Source organism: Antechinus flavipes, chromosome 3 (genome assembly GCF_016432865.1).
Source record: "Antechinus flavipes isolate AdamAnt ecotype Samford, QLD, Australia chromosome 3, AdamAnt_v2, whole genome shotgun sequence".
In the NCBI taxonomy this organism is placed as follows: Eukaryota; Metazoa; Chordata; class Mammalia; order Dasyuromorphia; family Dasyuridae; genus Antechinus; species Antechinus flavipes.
The window spans coordinates 434,851,082-434,875,943 of record NC_067400.1 but is presented as its reverse complement, the minus strand read 5'-3'; the positions used below and the strand labels follow the sequence as shown (position 1 = coordinate 434,875,943).

The 24,862-nt window shown below is 31.9% G+C and overlaps 1 protein-coding gene across 2 annotated transcripts in view; it reads right to left on the bottom strand.

The window, feature by feature from the left end:
• Positions 1-24,862, bottom strand: part of BAZ2B (bromodomain adjacent to zinc finger domain 2B) — a 330,327-nt gene that overhangs the window by 241,974 nt on the left and 63,491 nt on the right. For both annotated transcript variants that reach the window (XM_051986301.1, XM_051986305.1), the window contains exon 2: positions 6,976-7,018. The gene's annotated coding sequence lies outside the window, so the exon portion shown is untranslated. The remainder of the gene's footprint in view (positions 1-6,975; positions 7,019-24,862) is intronic.

Sequence of the window (24,862 nt, the reverse complement as noted above, 5' to 3'; positions counted from 1 at the left end):
ATGTTTCTCTTAAAAAAAAAAAAAAAAAAAAAACCCAGTAAGAATTTTCTTTCTTCTATCTGGACTCCAAAGATAGCTGCTCCATGTTTTAGGACTTTATGTCTACCTCATATGATGTTGTATATATGCATGGTCAGTCTTTGGTGAAAACTATTTACCTCAAACCTCACTTGTCTGTTCGTTCTACCACACAGATTCTACCCTGAAACAACTTCTGGATAGTTTAGTCATTGGTCTCATACCATGCAGGCTATGAAACTTGCATAGGGAAGCTGAGCATTCCCTGACTTGACTTTCTTATCTTACTCCATGGCTATTTCCTTCTAATTTGTCTTCTAGGTATGATAAACCTCGATTTCCACATGTATCAAAATCTAACTATGTTACTGGTTTATCTGAAGTGACAAAAACTAACCTTCCCCCATAGGCCAGTGGAGACTGGGCACCTATTCTTAGTCTTCAGTTAAAGCTAATCACTTTATACCACAAGGTTAGTCACAAGTTATTGAACTTGCGCTTGGGTGGATCACAAAAACTATATGTTGTTACTATAATTACACAGTAAGAATTCACGATTATATCAGTCTCACCTCAAACTCCACAATAACAAGGTAGGACCATTTTAACCACTAACACTTAAATACGCATATAAACTCAGGATCATGTAGAATTAAAAATCTTGGATCTAAAAACAAAATAATTTTGGAATGAAGTAATGTAAGCTGTGGACATACATTTCAGTTGGCTTAATAAAAAAAGAACCTTTAAACACAAGAGAACAAAATTATAACTAAAAACTTAAAGAGGTTCTTGGTAAATATAATAATTTAGATCTGAGGGAAAGAATCCACTGAAGATTGGAGAGAGATATTACATAAGATCCAATAGTTAAAACAAAACAAAACAAAAAATAATTCCTTTTCAAGGTCTATCCTGGGGGCATTAAGTCTCTGTGAGAAATATCCAGAGACTAAAGGTAAATATATCATGTATTATGGAAAACTTCATTGAGGAGCTAAAAACTGTGGTAGACTGGTTCAAAATATCAAGAGCAATATGAAGGTAGGAAGCTACACAAAGCTTCTAAAAGAATACAGATATGCTGAACAATATATCTGACAACTCTCAGACTTTTATTTTGCGATGTTTGGGAAACTTAGCAGAATGAGATAGTTCCTGCTCTAAAACAAACAAACAAAAAAAAGCCAATATTGACTGTTTGGGGAAAAAAATTAATTGGAAACTTAAACACCCCATCTATTTAATATTTAAGTTAGAGAAATATAGATGAAGCAAAGACGTGTTGAAGATGAGTAAGCACACTAAAGGAAACCTCAGTATTGATGTTGAATAGATAGTCAGACCTCACTTTCCAATTTTCCAAGATTTCAGCATTTACAGGAAAATATGAGCATATAAAAAATTAATTTGTATCTTATTAGTATTTATTCAACATTGTAACATAACAAAAATCAACTGTGCATAAAAAGTGCTACTTTACTGTCCCTAAAATAGTGCCTTTGAAGTTACAAAAGTGTGTCTACTAATCTAGGCCCCCCTTCTTGCAAAAATGTAAAATAAATCATTTTAGCATTCAAAACAAAAATCACAATAAAAGTTAAATACCTGTTCCTAAGATTAGGAAAATTTTAATCAGTTGAAAGTATCTATGCAGTAATAATCCAGAGTATTTATTATAAAGGAAAAAATATTCCAAAAGCTATTTATGGCAGGAAGAGGGCCTCAGAAAAGGGAAATGATCTGTTGCCTATTCCTGCTGTGAAAATGTAAAGAAATCAAAGCATTTTAAAACTGAACAGTTAATGGGAAGATAAATTGTAAATCCTAGAGTTGTATTTATTTGTATAATACTCATTAGCATTATGGATTGATAAAGAAGTATCTTAAGAGGACTAATAAAGTAAAAATTGCTGACCTAGAGAAGGGTAAAATTCTCAAATAAGAGTACTCTTTTAGGTAATGGATATTTCCTAAATTAAAAGGAATCTGTGTTCCAGTCCAAGATTAATAAGTGCTAATTGGGAGATTGGCTGTGGCACCAGAAAAGCAGTTAAAAGATTGGGCCAAAAGAGCAGGGAAGAGTGTGTTTGTGAGTAAATATTTTGGGATCAATTTTGTTTAATTACTAGAATGAATACGTTACATACTAAAAACTTAGAATTTATTTGAATCATCAAGGCTTAACTTCTTTAGAAGCTGACAAATATGTTTCAATTATGTAGGTATATAAGTATGTAACATGCAATAACTTCTTATAAGCAATAACTTGAGTTTTAAAGTAACTTTTAAAAACAAAGTAACTTTTGGTGAGCAGCTTATATAATACCTAGGGGAAATACTGTATTATTGACTGCTTCCTGACTCCATGCATTTTCACTGACTGTTCCTTGTGCTAGAATTCTCTCTTTCCATCTCTTGACTTCAAGTCTACTCTTCTATACCACTGCCCCCCCCCAAAAAAAAATACCTTCTTCAAGAAGCTTTTTCCAATCTCCTTTTATGTTCTATTGACTAATTCTGATTTATCCTGTCGGTCATACTAGAATAACCTCATTTCTTTTAATGACACAGTAACTAAATGAATAGTTCAGGGGAATGCTACAGATTATCTCAGAATATTGTCTCATGCTAACTTCATGGAGAGGAATTCACTGGAACAAAGCTTCTTAAACTATGGGTTGCAACCCCGTAAGGGCTTGTGTAATGTGGAGGGTCACAAAATTATGACATTATCAGCAAGTGTTTGATTTATATACCTATTTTATATATCTACGTATCCAGAAACTAGTAAAAATTTCTCAGGTGAAAAGGATTCATGAATGGACAAAGTTTAAGAAGTCCTGCACTAGAAGATAAAACTAGGTAGATTCAAAACTGTTGAAAGTGGTTGGATTCAAAAGAATCGTCATTATTAGATTGATTTCAACTTGGATAAAACTTCTCAAATGGAATCTCACAAGGATGTATCCTTGACCAGGTGCTATTCAACATTTTTACCAATGACTTGGATGAAAAGTGAAGGCATGCTTGTCAAATTTTTAAATGACATAAAATTGAGATGGTCTTGTAATAACAGGCTCCCAAGAGGCCTTCGAAATCTAAAAGGATGGGCTGGATTAAAAAGATAAAATTCAGTGGGAAAATGTTAAATTCTACACTTCAGTCAAAAATCAATTTCACAAATAAAAACTGAAGAGAACATTCAGAAAACACAAGCTCATTCTTAATGAGCTCTGTATTTAAAATGAATGAAAACATGAGGGACAAAAAAAGGCTAACAATATTATCCTAGGCTAGGATAAGGTATATTATTATATCATGCTGCCATACTCTACCTTAGTCTAATGATCTCAGGAATACTGAGCTCATTCTGGACAAGCCATTTTAAGTAATATAAAATAAATTTGGGGCAGCTAGGTGGCACAGTGGATAGAGCACCAGCCCTGAAGTCAGAAGGACCTGAGTTCAAATCTGCCCTCAGACACTTAAGCTGTGTGACCCTGGGCAAATCACTTAATCCCAATTGCTTCAGAAAAAAAAAAAAAAGAAAAAGAAAAAGAAAGAAAGAAAGAAAGAAAGAAAGAAAGAAAGAAAGAAAGAAAGAAAGAAAGAAAGAAAGAAAGAAAGAAAGAAAGAAAGAAAATGAAGGAAATGAAAATAATTTAGTATGGAGAAGAAAAGACTCAATAGAATAATAATTAGAAGTATTTGAAGGACCATTATATGGAACACATTAAATTTTGCTTAATATTAGGAAGCAAACTAGAAACACTAGATAGAAACTGCAGTTTTAGACAACATAAAGGGAAAATTCTTAGTAATCAAAGCCATCCCAAAATGGAATGGGCTGCCTTAGCAATAGATTGTCAAGCAAAGTCTGAAGAACCATTAGTTGGATATTCTTAGTTATTTTGGAATTGATCTGTAAGCAATGATGTCAAATTCAAACAGAAAGAGAGGCTCCTAATCCATATGTAAAGATCTATTTAAGACACATATTGATTTAACTTTAAAATAGTGTCATCTATGTTTTTATTACATTTTTATTTATTTTGTTATATATTTCCAAGTCAAATTTTAATTTGACTCAGATTATACTCAGGCAATCTATGTGTTTGACACTTCTGCTTTATCTGACCTATGAAATGTCTTTTGCAGATCTGAGATTCTGGACATTCTTTTATTTTTTTAAAGATCATAGAAACTTCAGTCATTTAGTCTAAAATTCAATCAATGGATCAAATCCTATAACATGCAAAAAAAAAGTGGCAACAGAAATCAAAAGTTCTGAGTCAGGGAAGGTATACTTAATTCTTGAAAGATCAAATGAGTAGCCTAGAATAAGAGAAAAATATTTCATTCCTACAAGAGAAGGGAAATTTTTCTTCTATAAAACTAACTTAAAGACTTCCATTCACTGAAAATGGATTAGAAATAGATTTACCATTTGTTTTGGTAAAATGACTATGGTTATAAAATTACCGTAAAAATGGAATGAAAATAATTTTCCCTTACAAAGACTTTGTTCATAAATTACAAAAGCTCTGACTGCTAAGAAGACTAGTAGCACCTCATTTGTACTTAGGCCATTGTTTCTTCTTGACAACTAGTAAATTTTGCAACCTAATTCTAATTTAATGTCTGTTAAATAGCATTCATTATAAAAATTATTCCTTTTGACTTAAAAATCACTTATTCTTTCCTCAATAACAGAATTACTTTTGTTTGCTCTCTCTGAACTTGGTTATTAGAGAAAGATGTTAAGGTTGTTGTTGTTGGTTTTTTTTTTTTTTTTTTTTTTTTTTTGGCCACTCCTAATTAGCTGTATGAAGCTATAAAACTTAGCATCCAGGTCTGGTTTATATTTCCTATTTTGTTGTTATAAAAAAAAAAGGCATCCAACTGTTAGAATTTTAAAATCTAACCTTAAAATGATTTGTTATGGTCAGCATTTGAAACTGATTGTTTTAGCAATTTTTCTGCTTCTAAGACTAATTTTAACTTTTCTGATTATCAGGCACCTCTGGGATATTAGCATGAAGGTCGCTGCTGCTAAACACCTTTGAATTCTATTGCAAAGTATTTGGACATCATAATAAAGGAAATTTTGAATCTCTAATGTAAAAACTATAAAATCAGAGTGTTACAACCATGTAGATAAAAAATTTCTTTGGACCAAAAATGTATAGAATTTTTCTGTCCCTCTTTATATAATGGAAACATAGTCTAAAATGGTTTTGATACAGAGGTTTAAAATAGGATTATAATCCTTTTAAATCTTTGCTAGCATGGACTGAACAAAATTAGTAATCAAGTTAGAAGTTGGAAATAAATATAAAATTTATCTACATAGGATATTTATTTTACTATTTATTCAATCTTGCTTCCCTGACCAATGATAAGGTGGGCTTTCCTCCAAAATTTATAGAAAAACATCATAGTATCATAGTATGAAATTCTGTTATATCTAAACTGGAAAACTACAAGCCAAGGTATAGAGTTTCATAATTAAGAAAGTCTGAATCTATTTTTGATGACCTTATAATTTTAAAACAATATTTCAAAAATACAATAAAACCTCATTATTATAATTACAATTTCATTTGAATGTGAAATAATTGAGGCTAGCAAAGTTTATCTCTTCTAAACAAATCCTTTCTTTATGGACAGTAAAATTTAAGTGTTAGCAACATCAAAGGAAAGAGAGGCAACATAATTAAGAAACATTTCTCCAAGTATATCCAAATACTTTGTAAGGACCATTAACATAACTAATAATATATTCTAATTAGAAATCATTTAAATAAATTCATTAAAGAAACAAATGTAAAAATCTCCAGTAAGCAATACTTTGTTGGCTTGGCCTTGTTTGAGCTACTGAATATACTTAAAAGTAACCAAATTTTATTGCTTCTGGAATACATTCGTAATTCAAACTTTTCACTAACTAAAAACAACTTTTATTCCAAGTAGTTCAAATCTATCAAAGTGTCTTAAATATCACAGATAACAAAAAATGCTTGTTGCTATTTAAAATAACTGTTAGACCATTAAAAATATAAAACTTTGAATGAATACTTCTCTTTGACTTATTTTTTTACTTCATTTTTGTTTTATCCTTTTTTAAAAGTATGGTTCACTGCTTAATACAAATTTCTTTTGTTTTGTTTTGTTTTACTGAGGCAATTGGAGTTAACTGACTTGCTCAGGCTCACACAGCTAGAAAGCTTTAAGTGTTTGAAGCCAGATTTGAACTCAGGTCCTTCTGACTTCAGGACTGCTACTCTATCCACTGTACCACCTAGCTGCCTCCCAAATTAAGTTCTTAACAATTATTTGATGACTGAATTTAGATATTTTGTTAACTATTATGTTTAATGTTATAAACCAGTAATCATAGATGAAGATTTGTAGGGCAGCTAAATTAATTTACCCTCCAAAAAAGGACAGACAAAAATTTAGGAACTTTAAAATTTTCTAATTATGATCAGCAATTAGATCTGTTTATTTTGTAAATTAAATAATTTTAAGTAAAAAAAATGTATAATTTACTTGAAAATTATTTAAATTCATTATACTCGAAAATATTTGACCCCAAAATTAAAATATAATTCTTCAAAGTACCTTTCACAGATCTAAATCTATAATCCTTCAATCTTTTTAAAAGTTTTTTTTTACTTCAATTCTCAGCAATATCTTATGCAAACAATTTTTTATTGAGGTTCTGAAGATGCATTAATAAAAATCAAGAGTATCTGACCTAAAAAAGTTTAAAATATTTAAATAATTACAATTGATGCTATAGGGATAATTTAATCATTGAAAAATTCAATATTTGATTTTGCAATGAACTGACTAACCAGTTTAATCAATTAGAAAAACCCAATCAATGAATTATATATCTCAAGAAAAAAATAGAACAGCTTTAAAATGTTCATTATATTGTGAACTTACTGTGATGAATGTAGTCAGTCTTGTGTCATCACTGTTGCGCAACCTATACCAGAAAACATGAGACATCAATCAGCTAAATCATTCAAATCAAAAGATGCAAGAATTCTGAGTAGGGAAGAATAGTTTGCTGTACTAAAATGGTTCAATATAATCATATAAAAGTTCAGTTATAATTTTCAAAAAATGAAATATATGCAGATTACAAATAAGTAAGTATAGCAGTATGGATTAAAATAAATAATTTTCTTTATATTTAATAATTTACAAATGCTTTGGTTATTTATAGTTGGCAAGGAAAACACCAACTTCAGAGTTAGTAAATTACAAAGTGTCTATATTATGATTTTTCTATCTATTCGCTAAAACAAGAGTAACAGAATCACATCAAAGGAAAGATACAAATGGATTGATGTAAAAAATAAATGTCAAGTTTTATTTATATATTTATCTCCAGAAGTTGCTATATCAAGAGCAATGATTTTTGCCACTAGTGGTACTGGGACCACCAGTTGAATTTACTCTATATAAAATAGAAAAAGTAAGAATTGCAGAAAGTGATGAGCCAATTGAACTATGCAATATCTTAAAATGAAAAGCTACTTAGACAAAAGTTATAGAATGAATGAGGTTATTACTATGCATGCTCCCAGAGACAAAATTTTACATATGTATACCTAAGTGAAACATCTAGGTAATTGCTTATGACTTCCAAAATCTAAACAGAATCAGTTGACTTCAAATCATTTAGTTTGAAGGATAATGACTTGACATGTGTTTTTACTGGCATAAGGAACTTTGAGAAATGCCATTCTTTCAATCCAGGTCAGCATCATTTCTTAAAACATATAATATTATAGAGTTGTCAAGAGGACTGAAAGATTAAGCATCTCAAATTATATTCCTGACATTATTACCTTAACAAAGTAAAACCTAAATATCTAAACATCTTAAGAACTATTTCAAGGACTAACAAGATGAAAGTAAAACTGAGGTTGTCATGTTTATAAAAATACATAACAAGAGTTTCCATTGAAAATTTGATAATGCTTCCTGTTTCACAAGTTTAATAACATATTTGAAAAATTACTTAAAACTAGTTACACTTTGAATCTTTTATGTAGTATATCACCCATGCTAGGAACATTATCATCCCCTGGATATCTAGTAAAGAAACTTATCTCTCCACCTTTTAAAATTAGCAATGAAAAATTTAAAACTGTTTAAAGATATAAAAAGTAATAACACAGCTTTCTTACATAAGGATTCTGTTGATTCAGTTTCCTTACATGGGATATGAACTTCAAGTGTTTTCAGTGTTGTCCTCTTTCATCTAGTCACCTCATTCAACTAGTTATAAATTTGCTTTAATGAATAGATTTCCAGGGATATTTTTGTCCAAAGTGTCATCAAAATCAACCAGCTTATTAAGAGGCAACATGATATAGTGGAGAACAAGTTCAAGTTTTAACTCTGACATACTAGCTATGTGACATGAACAAGCAACTTGACCTCTCAGTATTCCCAAGCAGTTCTCTAAGACAAAGGTTCTTAACTTTTTGGTCTAGTGATGCTTTAAAGGACCCTTTCTCAGAATAAGGTCTTTACATGTATTTTTAAAAATATGGATAGGATTACAAGAGAAACCTGTCAAAAAAAAAAAAAGTTCAGGTTAAGAACTTCTGCTGCAACACTACAAGCAAAGATAAATTAACTCATTAGCATTAGAAGAGGGAGTTTTATTCGAGGGAGTTTTATTCCTGGAAGTTCCATCAGTCTTGATCAAAAAAGAGGATCTTCCCAGTACTATACTCCCTGAATCAGAAGAAAAGTAGTTGTTTCAGAAAAGTTTTTCATGTAATTGAGGGGAAAAGGAGAAACAATGAAAGAATTATTAAAGTGATCAACTATGATGTATGAAATATAAATGCAACAGGAGTTCAAAGAAGGGAGAAATCAATGTATGTTCCAACATAACATTTAGAAGCTTTCCCAGAATAACTGGACATCAGTTGGGACATTTCAAAGCTTCAGTTTTCAAATAAAATTGTATAGCAACAAAAGTACTGAATTTGAAGACAAAGGACAGATAACACTGCAGAGGTCAGGGAGAAGATATCTCATATGAGGAAAATATCAAAAAGAAAGACAAGGAAGAAATGGGCATGATGTATTACTGGGAACAGTGAAGAAATAAGTCTGAGTATAGAGAAAGATGTATTGGGGAGTAATAGAAAAAATACAATTGGCTACTAGGATAGGACTTGATTATTATGGACAACCTAAGAAGTCAGCCAGAGGAGTTTAACCTGATCCAATCTTCAAAAGGTAACCATTATAGGTGCTGTGCAGATGACAAAATGAAAGTATAATTTTAAAAAATAAGCCTGATAATAATATATAAGATATATTGAAGAATCAATATTGACAAGAAGAAAAATTAAAGGGAGATCCTAATGATTCAAATATGAAGTAGCAAGGATGTGAATTAGATGGTAGCCATGAAAAGAACATTTATCCAGAAAATAAAGACAGGATTTGGTAACTTCCTGACTTAAGGGATGGAAAGGAATAAAGCCATCAAAGATCATGACAAAATTCCTAGCCAAAGGAAAAAAATTATTCTACTAAATTAGAGGAAATGTGAATGTTAAAGTAAAACAAACATTTTTTTTTGTTTTGGAGATATTAGGTAAACTTGAGATAATGGCAGGATATCTAAAAGGGGATGTTTTCATTTGCAGTTATAAATTCTGAGCAAAATGTATACTAGAGGTCATGATTAGAGTTAAAATGAAATTCCTTATAATAGAAGTGATAGCTGAAAGCAAAAGAATGAATAACCTAAGCATTTGAAGATTATAAAGGAAAAAAATCTTGGAGAACATCATAGTTACAAGGAAGAAGAATGAAGGGAACTACAAACGGGTCAGAAAGAAAGGTTTTGAAAACTAGAAAAAGGAAAATGGTAAGAGTTTCAAGAAAGAAAGGAAATATTTATTCCTTGAATAAAATGTCCAACTGTACTAGATGATGGAGATTGAGGATGAATGGTCAGTTCTTCAGTTTAAGAAGTTGTGGTGCAACATTCACCTACACTATTACTCAAATTACTCTTTGGCTAACTTCCTTCAGGTCTGTTTCATCCTTCATTTGTTTTCCTGGTTTATGAAATACTATCAAAAGAGGAACAGAGAAGGAATCATTTTGGTCGCTATTTATGTAACACTTTATGGTTTCTAACGCATTTTACATAAAATCTCATTTGATTCTCACAACAGTCCTATGGGGTAGGCTGGACAAATATATATTTTTTACAAATGAGGAAACTGAGGTTTCATAGAGTTATTGTCAATTAGGCTTCAAATCTAAGTCCTATGTCAAATCTTTGCCATTATGTCAAAACTGCCCTTTGGTAACAGATTCATGAGGTATAAAAGTGGTATTAAGAGAAAGAACTCCTCAACACCTCTGTGCTTTCTGTTTCTTTCTTTCTTTTTCTTTTTTTCTTTTTTTAAGGAGAATGATCTTCACATACAAATTGGTAAAGAGGAAACTGACATCTTAGATTAGTGAAGAGACAATAGGAGAATAGTGGTTGCCATAAGTAAATTCAAGGTTCTTCTACATTCCATCCCAGGGTATTTAATGAAAGAACTTTCAGGTAACTGTTGATGTCAGTGGTTCCTGAGGAATTCTGGAGAATAAAAGAATAAATAACCTCAGGAACAGAAATAAGAAAATAGCCTGGTTTTCAAAAAGGAAAAGAAAATGGATTGCAAAATTCTAGAATGGTTATTAAATGCATGAATTATGAACATTTATAAATGGGAGCAGTTACAACCAGTGAACAATTTGCAATCAAACCCAATAACAATAAGTCATGACACTAACATTTCCTTTTCTGAAAAGTTTACTAGACAGGAAATTCAAGAAATGCAATAAACACTGTTTAAATCTGGATTTTAACAAAGGATTTGATCCAATCTTTTTTAATATCCTTATGGAAAAGATAAATAGAGACTGGGAGAGCACCACGGTAAGTGAACTGAGAACTAAAATGAACAACCAGTTCAGAGTTTTAATTAACAGATCAGTATCAATTTATCTCAAAAATACTTATTAAGCATCTACTATGTACTATGTATATGCTAGATTCTAAATACCAAAAAGACAAAAAAAAGTTCATTCTTTTAAGTAGTTTATATTCTATGAAGGAAAATAAGAATAAATGCATACAAAATAATTTGGGAAGAGAGGTCTATAGTGGTTTGGCACAGCACTCTATCCTTAGCTCCATCTGTTTGACATTTTGATCAGCAACTTGAAGACACTGATGGCATGTTTATCAAATATACATGACAGAAATCTTGGAGGGATAGCCCAATATATGAAATAACATTATCAGGAACCCCAAACAGATTGAATGTGTAGGCTAACTATAATAAGTTACAATAGGAATGCAGGTTTTCTGATTTCAAATCCAGTCCTCTTTCTACTATGATTACTATTGCCAGCCCCATTCATCCATAGTTATGTTCTTGTCTATTCCCCATGTTAGAGCCTAAGTAGTACTTGAAACCACATTCTATCTATTCTATTTATAATGTGAGATGGTGCCTTATACAACAGATATTTAGTATGTTTGTTAAATTTAACTAAATATAAACAGAAATCTTGTTTTTGTATTTCAGAATTCACCTTCACAAATAAATGATAGGAGAAAAAAGATCAGAAATGGCAACATATGGATTTGGAATCCCAGAACTTTAAATCTTATTTCTACTACTTATTATATTACCTAACTTTGGCTTAGTTGTGCAATCTTTTGAAGCTAGGTTTCCTCATCTGTTCAATTAAGTCAATGAACCAGATGATTTTTAACATTCCTTCCAATTCTTGATCTTACAATTCTAGTTTACTTGAAAAACACAGTGGATTTTGAGTGCAAGCTGAATGAGTCAATAAGATGCTGCTGCTACCTCTTCCCCTTCCCCTAAACTCCCAAAGCCTTAGGCTGAATTTTAAAAAAGACTACTGAGTTTCCAGGGAAAAAAAAGCAGCATTCCATTATACTCTGTAGTATGAAAATATTGAGATTATGGATATTTCTTTTATTTCAAATCTAGGAAGAAATTGAAAAATGAGTATGTTCAAAAAAGAACAATTTTCAAATCCATATTGATATAGTTAAAAACATTGTAGAAAGCTTTGTTAATACCAATAATTACCATCTTAGAAACATTTTCTGAACTATTATTCTAGTTAACCCCCTGTTGAGTAAATGCAAAACTATGCTATTTGAGGATAACTGAAATAACATGAAAGAAACTGGGAATATTTATAATCTCAAGATTAGAAGGCTCATGGAGAAAATTGTTGCCTTTAAGTACCTGAAGGATTATCAAATGGAAGGATTACTTAGCTACAGATGTAAAGAAGACAACTATGAGCAATGGGGAGAAGTTACAGAAAGACATATTTCAGCTCAACATAAAAAACATCACTCCAAAAATGTATTGCTCAAAAGAAAAAAAAAATGAAGAGGAATTTCTTATAAGTTAAGGTATTCAGAGGTTGAATAACACTTAGAGAGATGTTGAATAAGTGAATTCATGTATCACACAGGGCTTTGGATAGATGGTATGGAAGTCCCTTTCAACTTCAGAATTTCTGTGAATCAAGTGGGAAAATAACATTTTAAATTATTCTAAGAATTAAAAAACAACACTTCATCTTAAATCTGCCAGCAAAAATGTCAATTATATTTAGAGTCTACTTCCCCCCCCCCCCCCAATAGCTTTAAATTACAAAGACTACTTGAAATAAATGTCTTCTTCATAATGGCAGTTCTGTACATGACTTACTAAATTACAATTTTATGAAGAAATATACAGGAAATTTAAATGATAAGAGGTTAAAATTATACAAATCTTAAAACTTCTCATAAAAATCCTAAGTGGCTTTTATAACTAAATGGTTGAGTTTTCTTTTTAATCAGCTGCAAACTAGGAAATTTATTCAAATTATACTTATAAAAAGTAATGTTACATTTTATGTAAATGTAATTTAAATAACATATTTGACTACATATTATTTTCCTACTAAAATTGAGTATTTTTGTATATTCATAGAAAATCCAAACTATAATGATCCCCAGTAGAGCCTTCTCAACTTAAACTATTGCCAAAGAGTCTAATTTTCCACAACTTGCTATTAAGTTGTCTATTTCAGAACTTCCTGCAGTTACTACGTATTATTATTGGTTTGACTTTGTTGTCCCTATTATAGGGATTAAAATACAATTCAGTTCTGTTGATTCAAATCTTGACCTTCTACAAAGTCCCAACTTTATTTCTCTAGGAGACAAGTTTCTCCGAATATAAAAAGTAGATAGTCAAAACATTGCCCTGACCAATTATTGCTACTTACTGAGAGGATTGGGATACATGGAGTATCTTCTCATATAACTTGCTGAAAGTTCACCAGAGGTGTGAAGCCAAGATATTGGAACTCACCCTAACTCACTCCTACCAAAAGTTCTCTAAATGGAACTAGAAAACCAATCACACTAAATCCTAATTGGAAAATGCCCTCCCCCCAAAATAAAAGTGAATCATTTTTCCAATCCAGGTTGGCATAGGGAGATAAATAGAGAGAGTTGTAGACATTGGGAATGAGATCTTACCATTGGAACATTCTAACATGCATGGAGTAAAAGAGGCCAAGACTGTGAAACATGGTAATATAAGATACCAAGCCATAAAGAACACTGTGATGTCATGCAAGGTAAGGGAATAAGTGCCAATGACAAGCAACTTTGATGCTTATTATTCAGTTACAGGTCAAAGATCAAGGAATGATGGAAGAGATCATCTATTGCCAGGGGTAAGACTCCATGTTAAGGAGAGATTTGCAGGTGTTAGGCTATATACTTGGTAATCAACAAGTTCAAAGACTTCTTGAAGCAGCTGAGTGAAAAAATTAATTCTTTAATGCCTCACCAGAAAGGGCAGGGATAACTGCTAATAAGAAGTGCCAGGAAAGAATTTAAATGGAGAGTTACCAAATCTAAGCCATAGTCTTTTGCTGAGATTCTGTCTATATAGTAAGAAAGAAATTATACAAATGAGACATGCCTGGATCCCTTACCCACTTGCCAATCTATATTCAAGAAGCCAGTAGGTGATAAGGGAAAAGTAGAGCCAAAATGCTGAGATTTGTCTGAGCTCTTCCAAATTCTCCTCCAAACCACATTAAAATAATGCCTCAAAATTAATCATCACCAACAAAAGGACATGGTGAAACCACTTTCCAATCCAGGACAACCGAGAGATCAGCAGGAAGAAATAAGAAAAGATGGATGCTAATAAAAAGGAAGGAAGATTGGGATAGGTGGTGTTAAAACACAAAACACTTTTGAGAAGAGACAGATGAAAGGATAAATAGGGCAGAAGAGAAGTAGGACAGAGGGAAATACATAGTAGTCATAACTATGAATGTGATGAACTAACCCATAAAATGGAAGCAGATGACAAAGTGGATTAAAAACTTCCAACATATTTACAAGAAATACATGTCAGGGCAGCAAGATGGCAGAGGGGATAGAGACCCATCCCTGAAGTCCAGTGAATATGAGTTCAAATCTGGCCTTAAACTTTTAACATTTAACAGTTCTATGACCCTAGGCAAGTGACTTTACTCTAACTGCCCACTAAAAAAAAAAAAAAAAAAAAAGAAAAAAAGAAAAGAAAAAAAGAGAAATACACATGAAGCAGAGATACGCAAAGTAAAGGTAAGCAGAATTACCAGGAGCAGAATTTATTATGCTTCAGATGATGTTAAAAACAAACAAACAAACAGGAGTAAAAATCATGATCTCAGCAAAAGCAAAAAGAGAGCTCATTAAAAGAGGTAAGCAGGAAAACTTTATTTTGCTAAAAGGTACCATAAATAATAATGAAGTAATATCAATAGTTTATATATATATATATATATATATATATATATATATATATATATATTTACATATGCACTAAAGATTATGGCATCCAAATTCTTAAAGGAAAAGTTAAATGAATTAAAGGAGGAAACATAGTAAAACTATAATAGTGGAGGACCTCAACTCCAAAAATCCAAAAGTCCAACCCTCCCCACAAAAAAAAAAAAAAAAAACAAGAAAAAAGTGAAGGAGATGAATGGAATTTTAGTAAATTTAAATACGACAGACCTGTGGAGAAAACTGAAGGGGAAGAAAAAAATATATAACTGTTTCTTAGGGTATGTAGCACCTATAAAAAAAAAACTGACCATGAATTAGGGGATAAAAATCTCACAACCAAATGCAAAAAAATTAAATACATCCTTTTCAAATCATAATGCTAGTTACAGAAGTAAAAGAAGGAAAAAAGAAATTTAAGGATTAGAATAGGCAATGAGGAAACAAAATTATGACTCTGTAATCATGATATAATTGGAGAATCCTAGAGAATCAACTAATTAGTTGAAATAAATGAAAAGTTAGTAAAGTTGCAGAATATAAAATAAACTCATATAAATCAAAAACATTTCTATTTATTGCAAAGTCAAGCAGCAAGAGATAGTAAATGAAATTCCATTTAAAATAACTGTATTCAATGAATATTATTCAATATTAATTAGAGAAATGAACTTTTAATCACAGAATATCCCTACTCCAATTTGTTTTGATTTGAGAATCTTCCAACATCCCTTCCCTAAATGCTCCTTTTGGTCACCTCTAGAATTGATGTGAATTCTTAAGTGAATTGACCCAGAATTGATACTAGAAATCTTGCATAGGAGCTGAAACCACAAACATTAAAGAGAGAGTAGAAAAACTTCACATTCCATGTAGAAAAATTTTATTTGAATTGTTTCAATCCTCAGGTAAAAATCAAATATGGTTGGGGAAACAGTTGTCCATGTTCACATGAGAAGATGTGCCAAGCCCAAACTCAAATAGTCCCTTGGAGAATACGACTAGGGAAAAATATGATATATGTAAAGTTCTGTTTCACAGTTACAGAGCTGACAAATTCTCTTTATGGTCGAATGTGTGTGCTTCAGCAAGTGCACATAATGAGTGTGTCTGGAAATGTTTATATAAGCTTGCTGCTTAAATGTATACAAGTATTACAGGTTAATTTAGTTTGGAAAAGCACTTTCATTCTCTATCAAATTGCCGAGTACAAAAAAAGATTTTGTAGAAAACAAGTAATGGTCTTCAGAATGTAGATATATGTAAGGAAAAAAGTTAAAAACTTTGGTAAGAAACAAAAAGCCTTTAAAAAAATTAAAGGTTCACAATTAAGCATGTTAGAAAACATTACAAAAGAAAAAGAACACAATCTTGATGTTTATATAAGCTTGCTGCTTAAATGTATACAAGTATTACAGGTTAATTTAGTTTGGAAAAGCACTTTCATTCTCTATCAAATTGCCGAGTACAAAAAAAGATTTTGTAGAAAACAAGTAATGGTCTTCAGAATGTAGATATATGTAAGGAAAAAAAGTTAAAAACTTTGGTAAGAAACAAAAAGCCTTTAAAAAAATTAAGGATTCACAATTAGGCATGTTAGAAAACATTACAAAAGAAAAAGAACACAATCTTGAGTATGTAGCATATCTTAATGTTTACAAAAATGAAAATAATGCAGCTATATTCAAAAGAAGAGACATGCACAGTGTGACCGAGAGGAGTTTTTGCATTAAATACCTTCAAATAAGGTATATCCAAACTCCCCAGGAAATTGATATAAGATAAATCACCATTTTCCAACTGAAAACTGATCAAGATATATGGATATGTACAGATAATTTTCAAAAAAATACAAGCTGCCAATGGACTTTTGAAAAGTTTTTCATAATCCCTTAGAAAAAAAAGAAAGAAAAAATTTTAAAACTTATCATCTTATGACTACCAAATTAGAATATGCTGGAAAAGATGAGAAATCCAGAACTGAAAAGGCTATGGGAAGTCTCTTCAATTGCTTTTAGAGTTTTAAATTACTTCAACCATTTTTTTAAAACTTTAGAATTAAAAAAAAAAGGTTTTAAAATTGTTCATACCCTCAAACTTAAGGAAAAAAATTGAAATTGTAATCAAACTGATCACTGACAGAAAGAAATATAATTATTAAGAGAACCATTATAGAACTCACTATCTGACAAAAATTGCTGGTTAAAGTGGAAAATAACATGGCAGAAACTAGACATTGGCCAATACCTAATACTCTATACCAAGATAATATTGATATGGGTTCATGATTTAGACATAAATAGTAATACTATAAGCAAATTAAGAGAACAAGGGATAATTTACCTCTTAGATCTGTGGAGAAAGAAGGAATTTATGACCAACAAAGAACTAGAGAACATTATATTGATAATAAAATCAATGTAGCCAAGAGGGAAACAGAAAACTGAGCAGGGCAGCAAAATTTTTACATCCAATGTTTCTGACAAAGGCCTAGTTTCTAAAATATATAATTAAGTCAAATTTATAAGAATACAAGCCATTCCCCAATTCATAAGTGGTCAAAAGATACGAATAAACAATTTTCAGACAAAGAAATTAAAGCCATTTCTAGTCATATGAAAAAATGCTCTAAATCACTATTGATTAAATAAATATAAATTTAAGAAACACAAAAATCTGAGGTACTTCTTTCACATTCTCAGATTGGCTAAGATGACAGGAAAAGATAATGATAAATGTCAGAGAGGATGTGAGAAAACAGGGACACTAATGCATTGTTGGTGGAGTTGTGAACTGATCTAATCATTCTGGAAAGCAATTTGCTACTATGCCTAAAGAGCTATCAAACTGTGCATATCCTTTGATCCAGCAGTGCCACTACTGGGTCTGTATCCCAAAGAAATCATAAAAAAGGGAAAAGGACCCATATGTGCAAAAATGTTTGTAGCAGCCCTTTTTATAATGGCAAGAAACTGGAAGCTGAGTGGATGCCCATCAGTTGGGGAATGGCTGAATAAGTTATGACATATGAATATAATGGAATATTATTGTTCTATAAGAAGTGATCAGCAAGATGATTTCAGAAACACTTGGAGAGACTTACTTGAACTGATGCTAACTGAAGTGCAGAGAACCAAGAGAACAATCAGCAACAGTAGGATTATGTGATGATTAACTCTGATAGACTTGGCTCTTTTCAACAAGGAGGTGATTTAAGGTAATTCCAATAGATGGAAAGAGCCATCTGCATCCAGAGAAGAGTATGAAGACCAAATGTGGATCACAGAATGTAATTTTTGCCTTTTTTGTTGTGCAGCATAATAAATATGGAAATACATTTAGAAGAATTGTACATGTCTAACCTATATTGTATTATTTGCTGTCTAGAGGAGGAGGGAAGGCAGGAAGAAAATTTGAAACACAAGATTTTGCTTACAAAAAACTTTTATTTTATTTGACCCTCACATTGACACTATGTGGGCATTCTTTTCATTCTACAAATATACTTTATCATAAAGGCTTGATTTTGAAGTTACCAAATTAATAGGTGTTTTAAGGAACTCATTTTTTTAAGGTGCTATAAAATAAATTTGTCATTTACAAAAATTCAATATCATAATGATCATAACTCAAGTGTCCATTTAATATTCTCTAAATTGTAACATATTTCTCTCATTTTCTCTTCTTGAAACTCATTCCCTAAAAACTTTCTCATTTTTATTTATCTAAGATTTCCACTGCTACCACCTAATATGAACTTATACTTGATGAAAAGTATAATTGACACAAACTTATGGTTAGATTAGATCAATTTACTTATGATTAGTATAGTCAAAAGTGTCTGAGGTCTTCTTATCCTAAATGGACACATTTGTAAAGAATCTGAGACTCTGAAATTCTGAATTTATAATAGTGTTAGTCCCCCTAGTTATAGGGAATGATGGTTTCCTAGGCCTATCATAAATAAGTATTTCTATTCTTTCAGGAACAGAACCAACATGGCAACAAAAATGCCAATAAAGTAGATTAATATGTATCCTCGTATTCTTTCAACTTGTTTATCATCAGTGGTATACACTATCAATAAACTTAATAATTAGCAATAGAATATGAAGCTATATTGGTGGAGTTTTTTACATCCTGAATTGAACTAGAACAAAGAAAGATGGCAAAAGATTTATTATTGGGAACTTCCAAGACAAAACCAACCCTAAGAAAGATTGTCTAATGTATATCATGAATTTGTTTTTAAAGGAGTACAAAATCAAACTTTTTCTTCTATTTTTCATTCTATTCTATTTAATTAGTACTTATGCTTCACTTTGCAAATTTTTTAATCACTGGTTTCAGGAGCATTGGTAAATGGCTCAGTGTGGTCATACTGAGTAGAGGAAGAGGAAACAAATCATGGGGAGGGCTTTTTTAAAGATTAAAGGCAAAAGCATACACCAACAAATCCAAGGTAAAAAAGATTGCTTCTACCTTTTCTTTTTCCAACTTCATCCCGTTTGCCCTTTTATTCTACTTCTCCCTTAAAAGCTGTTCTTGATGTCTTAAGGAGTATGAAAGAGAGAAGAGCTAATACAAAATAAAAAATTACACATAACAAAGCTTCAGTGATTCTTAAAGATATTTAGGTTTTGCAGTGGCTTAAAAAAATCAATCCACAACTATAATGTATATACTACGTACCAGGTAGAAAGTATTCAAAGCAGAAAAATGAAACAATTTAAAAATTGACATAATCCAAATGATTTTTTGTTATGACAAAATGAGTAAGAGGGTATCTTATCATTACTTTTATATAGATAAAAGTGATCCAAATCCTCCCAAAGTCCTCCTAATTTCTATTAAACTCTGGCAGTTTTGATTGCTGAACCATTATAAGTCATTTTTTAAAAAAAAATCTGCTAGAATAGGAGAAATGCCACATGGAGAAAAGTCTTGATTTGTTTTAAGGTTGAATCTTCCAAGTATAAGCTCAAGTGAGCTTGACTTCTCTTTCTGGCAAAATTCTATAAACATATGATTTGTGAGCCCTGACAAACGGAAGCAGTGACTTCCAAACGAAGAAGGGCTGACTTCATCAAGAACAGGTCATGCCAATATTTGTGGAAATATGTGTAGAGGAATTGCACATATCTAACATATACTGGATTATTTAATGACTGGGGAAGGGAGTGAGGGGAAAGGAGGGGAAATTAGAACACAGGGTTTTGTAAGGGTGAATGTTGAAAATTATCCATGGATATATTTTGAAAATAAAAAAGCTACAATAAAAAAAAATAAGTCATGCCAAATTTATCTCATTTTTTTTACAAAGTAACTAGATAAGCTGATCAAGGAAATGCTGAGGATGCAAAAGATTTAAATCTTAGCAAAATCTTTGGAGAAAATATTTTATGCCATCCCCATGGAAAAGGTTAGAAAAGCATCAGTTAAGATGCAGAGAGAAGAGGAAAGGAATTAGAGCATCTCTGAAGAGGTTATTTCAGCTCTACTATTCTATAATCTGAACCACATTCTGATATATCTATTTTAACAATTAAAAGTTCATCCTTCTCCCCCTTTCTTGCTCATGAGAGAACATTGTGAATTTGGACAATGAAGATTCACTATTTCTCTTTCTATCTCTCTCTCTCTCTGTGTGTGTGTGTGTGTGTGTGTGTGTGTGTGTGTGTATGTGTTATTTATTTGTTGCACTGAAGCAATTGGGGTTAAGTGATTTGCCTAGGGTCACACAGCTAGGAAGTGTTTGAGGCCAAATTTGAACTCAGGTCCTCCTGACTTCAGGGTTACTATACCATCTTGCTGCCCCTGGATTCCCTATTTCTCATTGAGTTATCTAGCCCTACCAATGTCACCATAACAAGTGCTATAATGTCTGAATTCAGAGCTAAAAACAAGCAAACAGCCTGAGAACTTAACAGTGAACTCATCAGTTACATGATAATTAAGAGTAATGTCATGAGAGTGTCCCCACAAAAGGGAAAGAAAGACTTCAAAAACAACCTTAAGGTGTGACTTAATAGCTTTGCTGTATGTGTACTCTACATTCTGTATGAACTTGTGGGAAAGCATACTACAAACTTTGGAAGGGGAACATTTTATACTAATTATCCAAACTATATCACCTTAGTAAAAACCTCTTTCTAAAAATTAATTAAGCCTGGATGACTAATTGCTATCAACTGATAATCATGAGGGAGGAAGTATAACAGTGAGAACTCATGAAATAGGGCATTAGATAAGCCATCATCCAACTGCAGAGGGTAACATTAGAAGCCAAATGGGAGATAGTAGCATTGACCCTCTGGAAACCCATCTTATTGAGATGGGGGGATGGCAGTTGAGAGAATGCTTCCAGAGAATGCGTCATCATTTGTAATTTTTTGTAAATAGTGTTGAACATAGGCATTTGGTAGTCATGGCATAATTTGCAAAAATCAAGTTAGGAATAAGCTATTGAAGAGGATAATTGGGGAAAAAGGAGAGACAGACAGAGACAGAGACAAACAGAGATACACAGAGATTAGAGAAACAGACAGATAGAAACAGAGGAGTGAGGAAGAGGTAAAAAGAGTATAGAAACAAAGACAGAGAACATCAAACATTGAGGTTTTTTTTTTTTTTTCCTAACTGCTATAGCTGGCTGAGTGCTGTGCATTTTAAAAGATAAAGAGAATTACAGGTCTTCTTACTACTTCTTAGAGTTAAGAAGAAACAAATATACCAGAAAATTTATCTAAATAATGAGTCAGTTAATAGGGGAGGAAATGGACAAAAAAGGCATAATTAAACAATCCTGTTCATCATACCACTACTGCTAACCTGTTGAACACACTATAATTAATTGTTTGTAATTTGCAGATTTTAAAAACATTTCTTCAAACTCAGTAGAGTCTTCAGAAAAGATTAGAAAATTAAATTTAAAGTGTAAATCATTATTCCTTATTTGAAATCTAAAAATATTAAAATGCAACAGAAATCTCAATTTAAACCCAAATCTGTCCATTTGAGAAAAAATAACAGAAGGTAATTAAATGACCTTTATCAAATTATATTCTAATACAGTTGCATACTATATTGTGACTTCAATTCCAATGGCCTTTGTATTTTGATGAGGTCCCTATTCCTACAGCCTTATTCTCTGAGTAGTGAGTTCCTCTTGGGAACATATTCAAGTAGGAAGCACGCAAACCAGCCATTCTCACTTCTAATTTGGTTCAGGTCCTTACTCTACAAATTATTTTTTGTAATACAAATCTCAAACCAGGTTTAGTACAGAAAGTGCCTGGCACATAGTGAGTGCCTTAAAAAAAATGTTTTAAATAATCCAGTCTGATCTTTGAAGGGACAAAAAGAGAAAAGGGGGGAAAAAAGCAGAAGGGAAAAAATGTCCATCAAAAAGTTCAACAAAGGTAGGAAGATGTCCTTAGAAAAACTGAAGATTTCTAACATCATCATTTGAAAAAATATCTCTAAAATCTTAACATTAGAATTGTCATGAATTTCATGTGTGATTGGGTTTTTGAGAGGCATCAAGGAAAGAGAATTGAAATTGGAATCAGGGAGAATAAGGATTCACATGCTGCCTCAGCTATGTCTAAGCTGTGTGGCTATTGGCCAGCCACAAATTCTCTGAGTCTGAGGCAACTCTGTAAGACTATGAGATATCTGCATTAGCAGGAAAGAGTTTACACACACACACACACACACACACACACACAAATTTGATACTGGTCCTTAACAATTTGACTATGGTCCTTTGAAATATATACATGCTGAACATATGTTTTATTGATATTACTATGAAGTTTTTAAAAGGCAAACATAAGGACCATTAAAGCAACTGTAAATATTGATCCAAGATAGGGAACATATATCATTTGTTCATGAAACAGTATCGTGTATTTAATGGGGAATTTATTTGGTTTAAAAAACACCATAGGCATTTTCATTTACAGAATGATTATACAAAGTTTTATGGTCTTCTGGAAATTTAATTTGAAACACATAGCCCCTTTAAGTTGAAACGTTTAAGATATTTATGGAAATTAAATTTAAATACTTTTTTTTTACAAGCCCATAAAAAAATTAAAATCTTGAATGTCAATGCAAGTCACAATCTTAATCCTGCCAACAAATTTCAAATGTATGGGTTGTTTACAAAATATCTGGGGCCTGGGCAGAAAGAACCCCATAGGGTCATGTTGGTGGGAGAGCAATGGTCTTATGTTTCTGAATATTCTCAGGATCCCTGTTCCAAAAAGAAAGTTGATTGCTTTGATTGATAAAAAGGAAATAGGCCAAGGGTTGGCAATTCTGCTTGACTGGAGATTATGCCAAAAGGGATCCAAACAAGCTGTGGAACATCTGTAAGATAAAACTCAAGAGAAAGGATCCTGAGATGTAGATCTGTAAGTCCGTTATCTCCCTTTAGGTCCAGAAAGATCTCTACAGCACATACAATTGCCAACATTTCTCCATTCCCTTCAGAAAAATCTTATAAGTACTCCCACCCCAGTCAAACTTCTCTCCTCTAAAAAGGAATAAATAGATATTTCCCCTTATCTATTTGGGATGGAGATATCTATCTCAAGTGAAATATAATATTGGTGAAGATAAGTCCTAAAACGAACTCCCAGGATCACCAAAGAGCCAAACAATACAGAGGTAGATACTATGGGGATTTTAAGTGGTATTTTAAAATATTCATCTTGTTCATCACCAGAGAACAATCACAAGACAAAGTCATTTAAATGCCATGACTATGGAAAAGACAAGAGCCAGAGATCCAACCTTAACATCTACTAAAGAGTCCATACCAGGAAGAATCCCACACCTGTGTTGAATGTGGGCAAGGATTTGTCCATCAGACCACAATTCATATCAGGCACAACCTTAATAGATGAAAAAGAATCCCTACAGGTATTCTGAGTATGGGAAAACCTTCAGCTAGATGTCCCAGTTGGAGGGAAGGAGTTATCTCATTTGGGTGAAATGCTTTAAACAGAGATCAAAATTTTAGGTTAATCAAAAAGTCTACAGTAGAAGAGCATCTTCTAAGTGACCACAATGACAACAAAGAGCTCCAGGACCTTTCTACTTCATTCATTTATTCAGCAGCCCTTAAACCTGCTATGCCAAATCTTAATGTTAGCTAATGAGTACACAAAGATAAACACATCATAGTCCTTGCTTTCCATAAACTTACAATCTAATAGAATGAGTTGAAGGTAAATGATACACAGATAAGAAGCAATGTGTTATAGCTGTATTTTGAAATAAAGAAGGGTGTATGAATTCTGAGTTCTGAGTTACATACATTTGTGAGATGTTAAGTATTTTATTAATTTCTCTGGATCTCAGTCTCCTTCTCTACAAAATGAAGGGACTGCCCAAGACATATACAGTGGTAAAGCAGAAAAGAGTTCAGGATTTGACATCAAAGAATGTAAATTTGAATCTTGGTACTGCTACCTCTTAACTTAGTGACAGTGGACAAGCCCCTTAAGCTCTCTGGCAGTTTCTCATCTGCAATCATTAGAGCTGACTTTACTTACTGGAATAAGGATGAACTTTGTTTCACAAAAATTGCCCAGAAAACTGTAAAACAGTCTGAGAGAAATTACAGACTAGCATCTTACTACAAAACAAATTCATAACAGGCATAAAACGTGATATAACCAACAACTTCAGAGTCTCGGGGAGAAATTACCTTTCAGATCTATTCATAGAGAAGGAATTCATGACCAAACAAGGGATGGAGAAGATCACAAAAAATAAGATGAGCAATTTTGACAATAAAAAAGGTTTTTGGACAAACAAAAACAATGTAGTTACTAGGAAGGAAATAGGTAAATAGAGGAGGAATAACTCCCTGAAGTA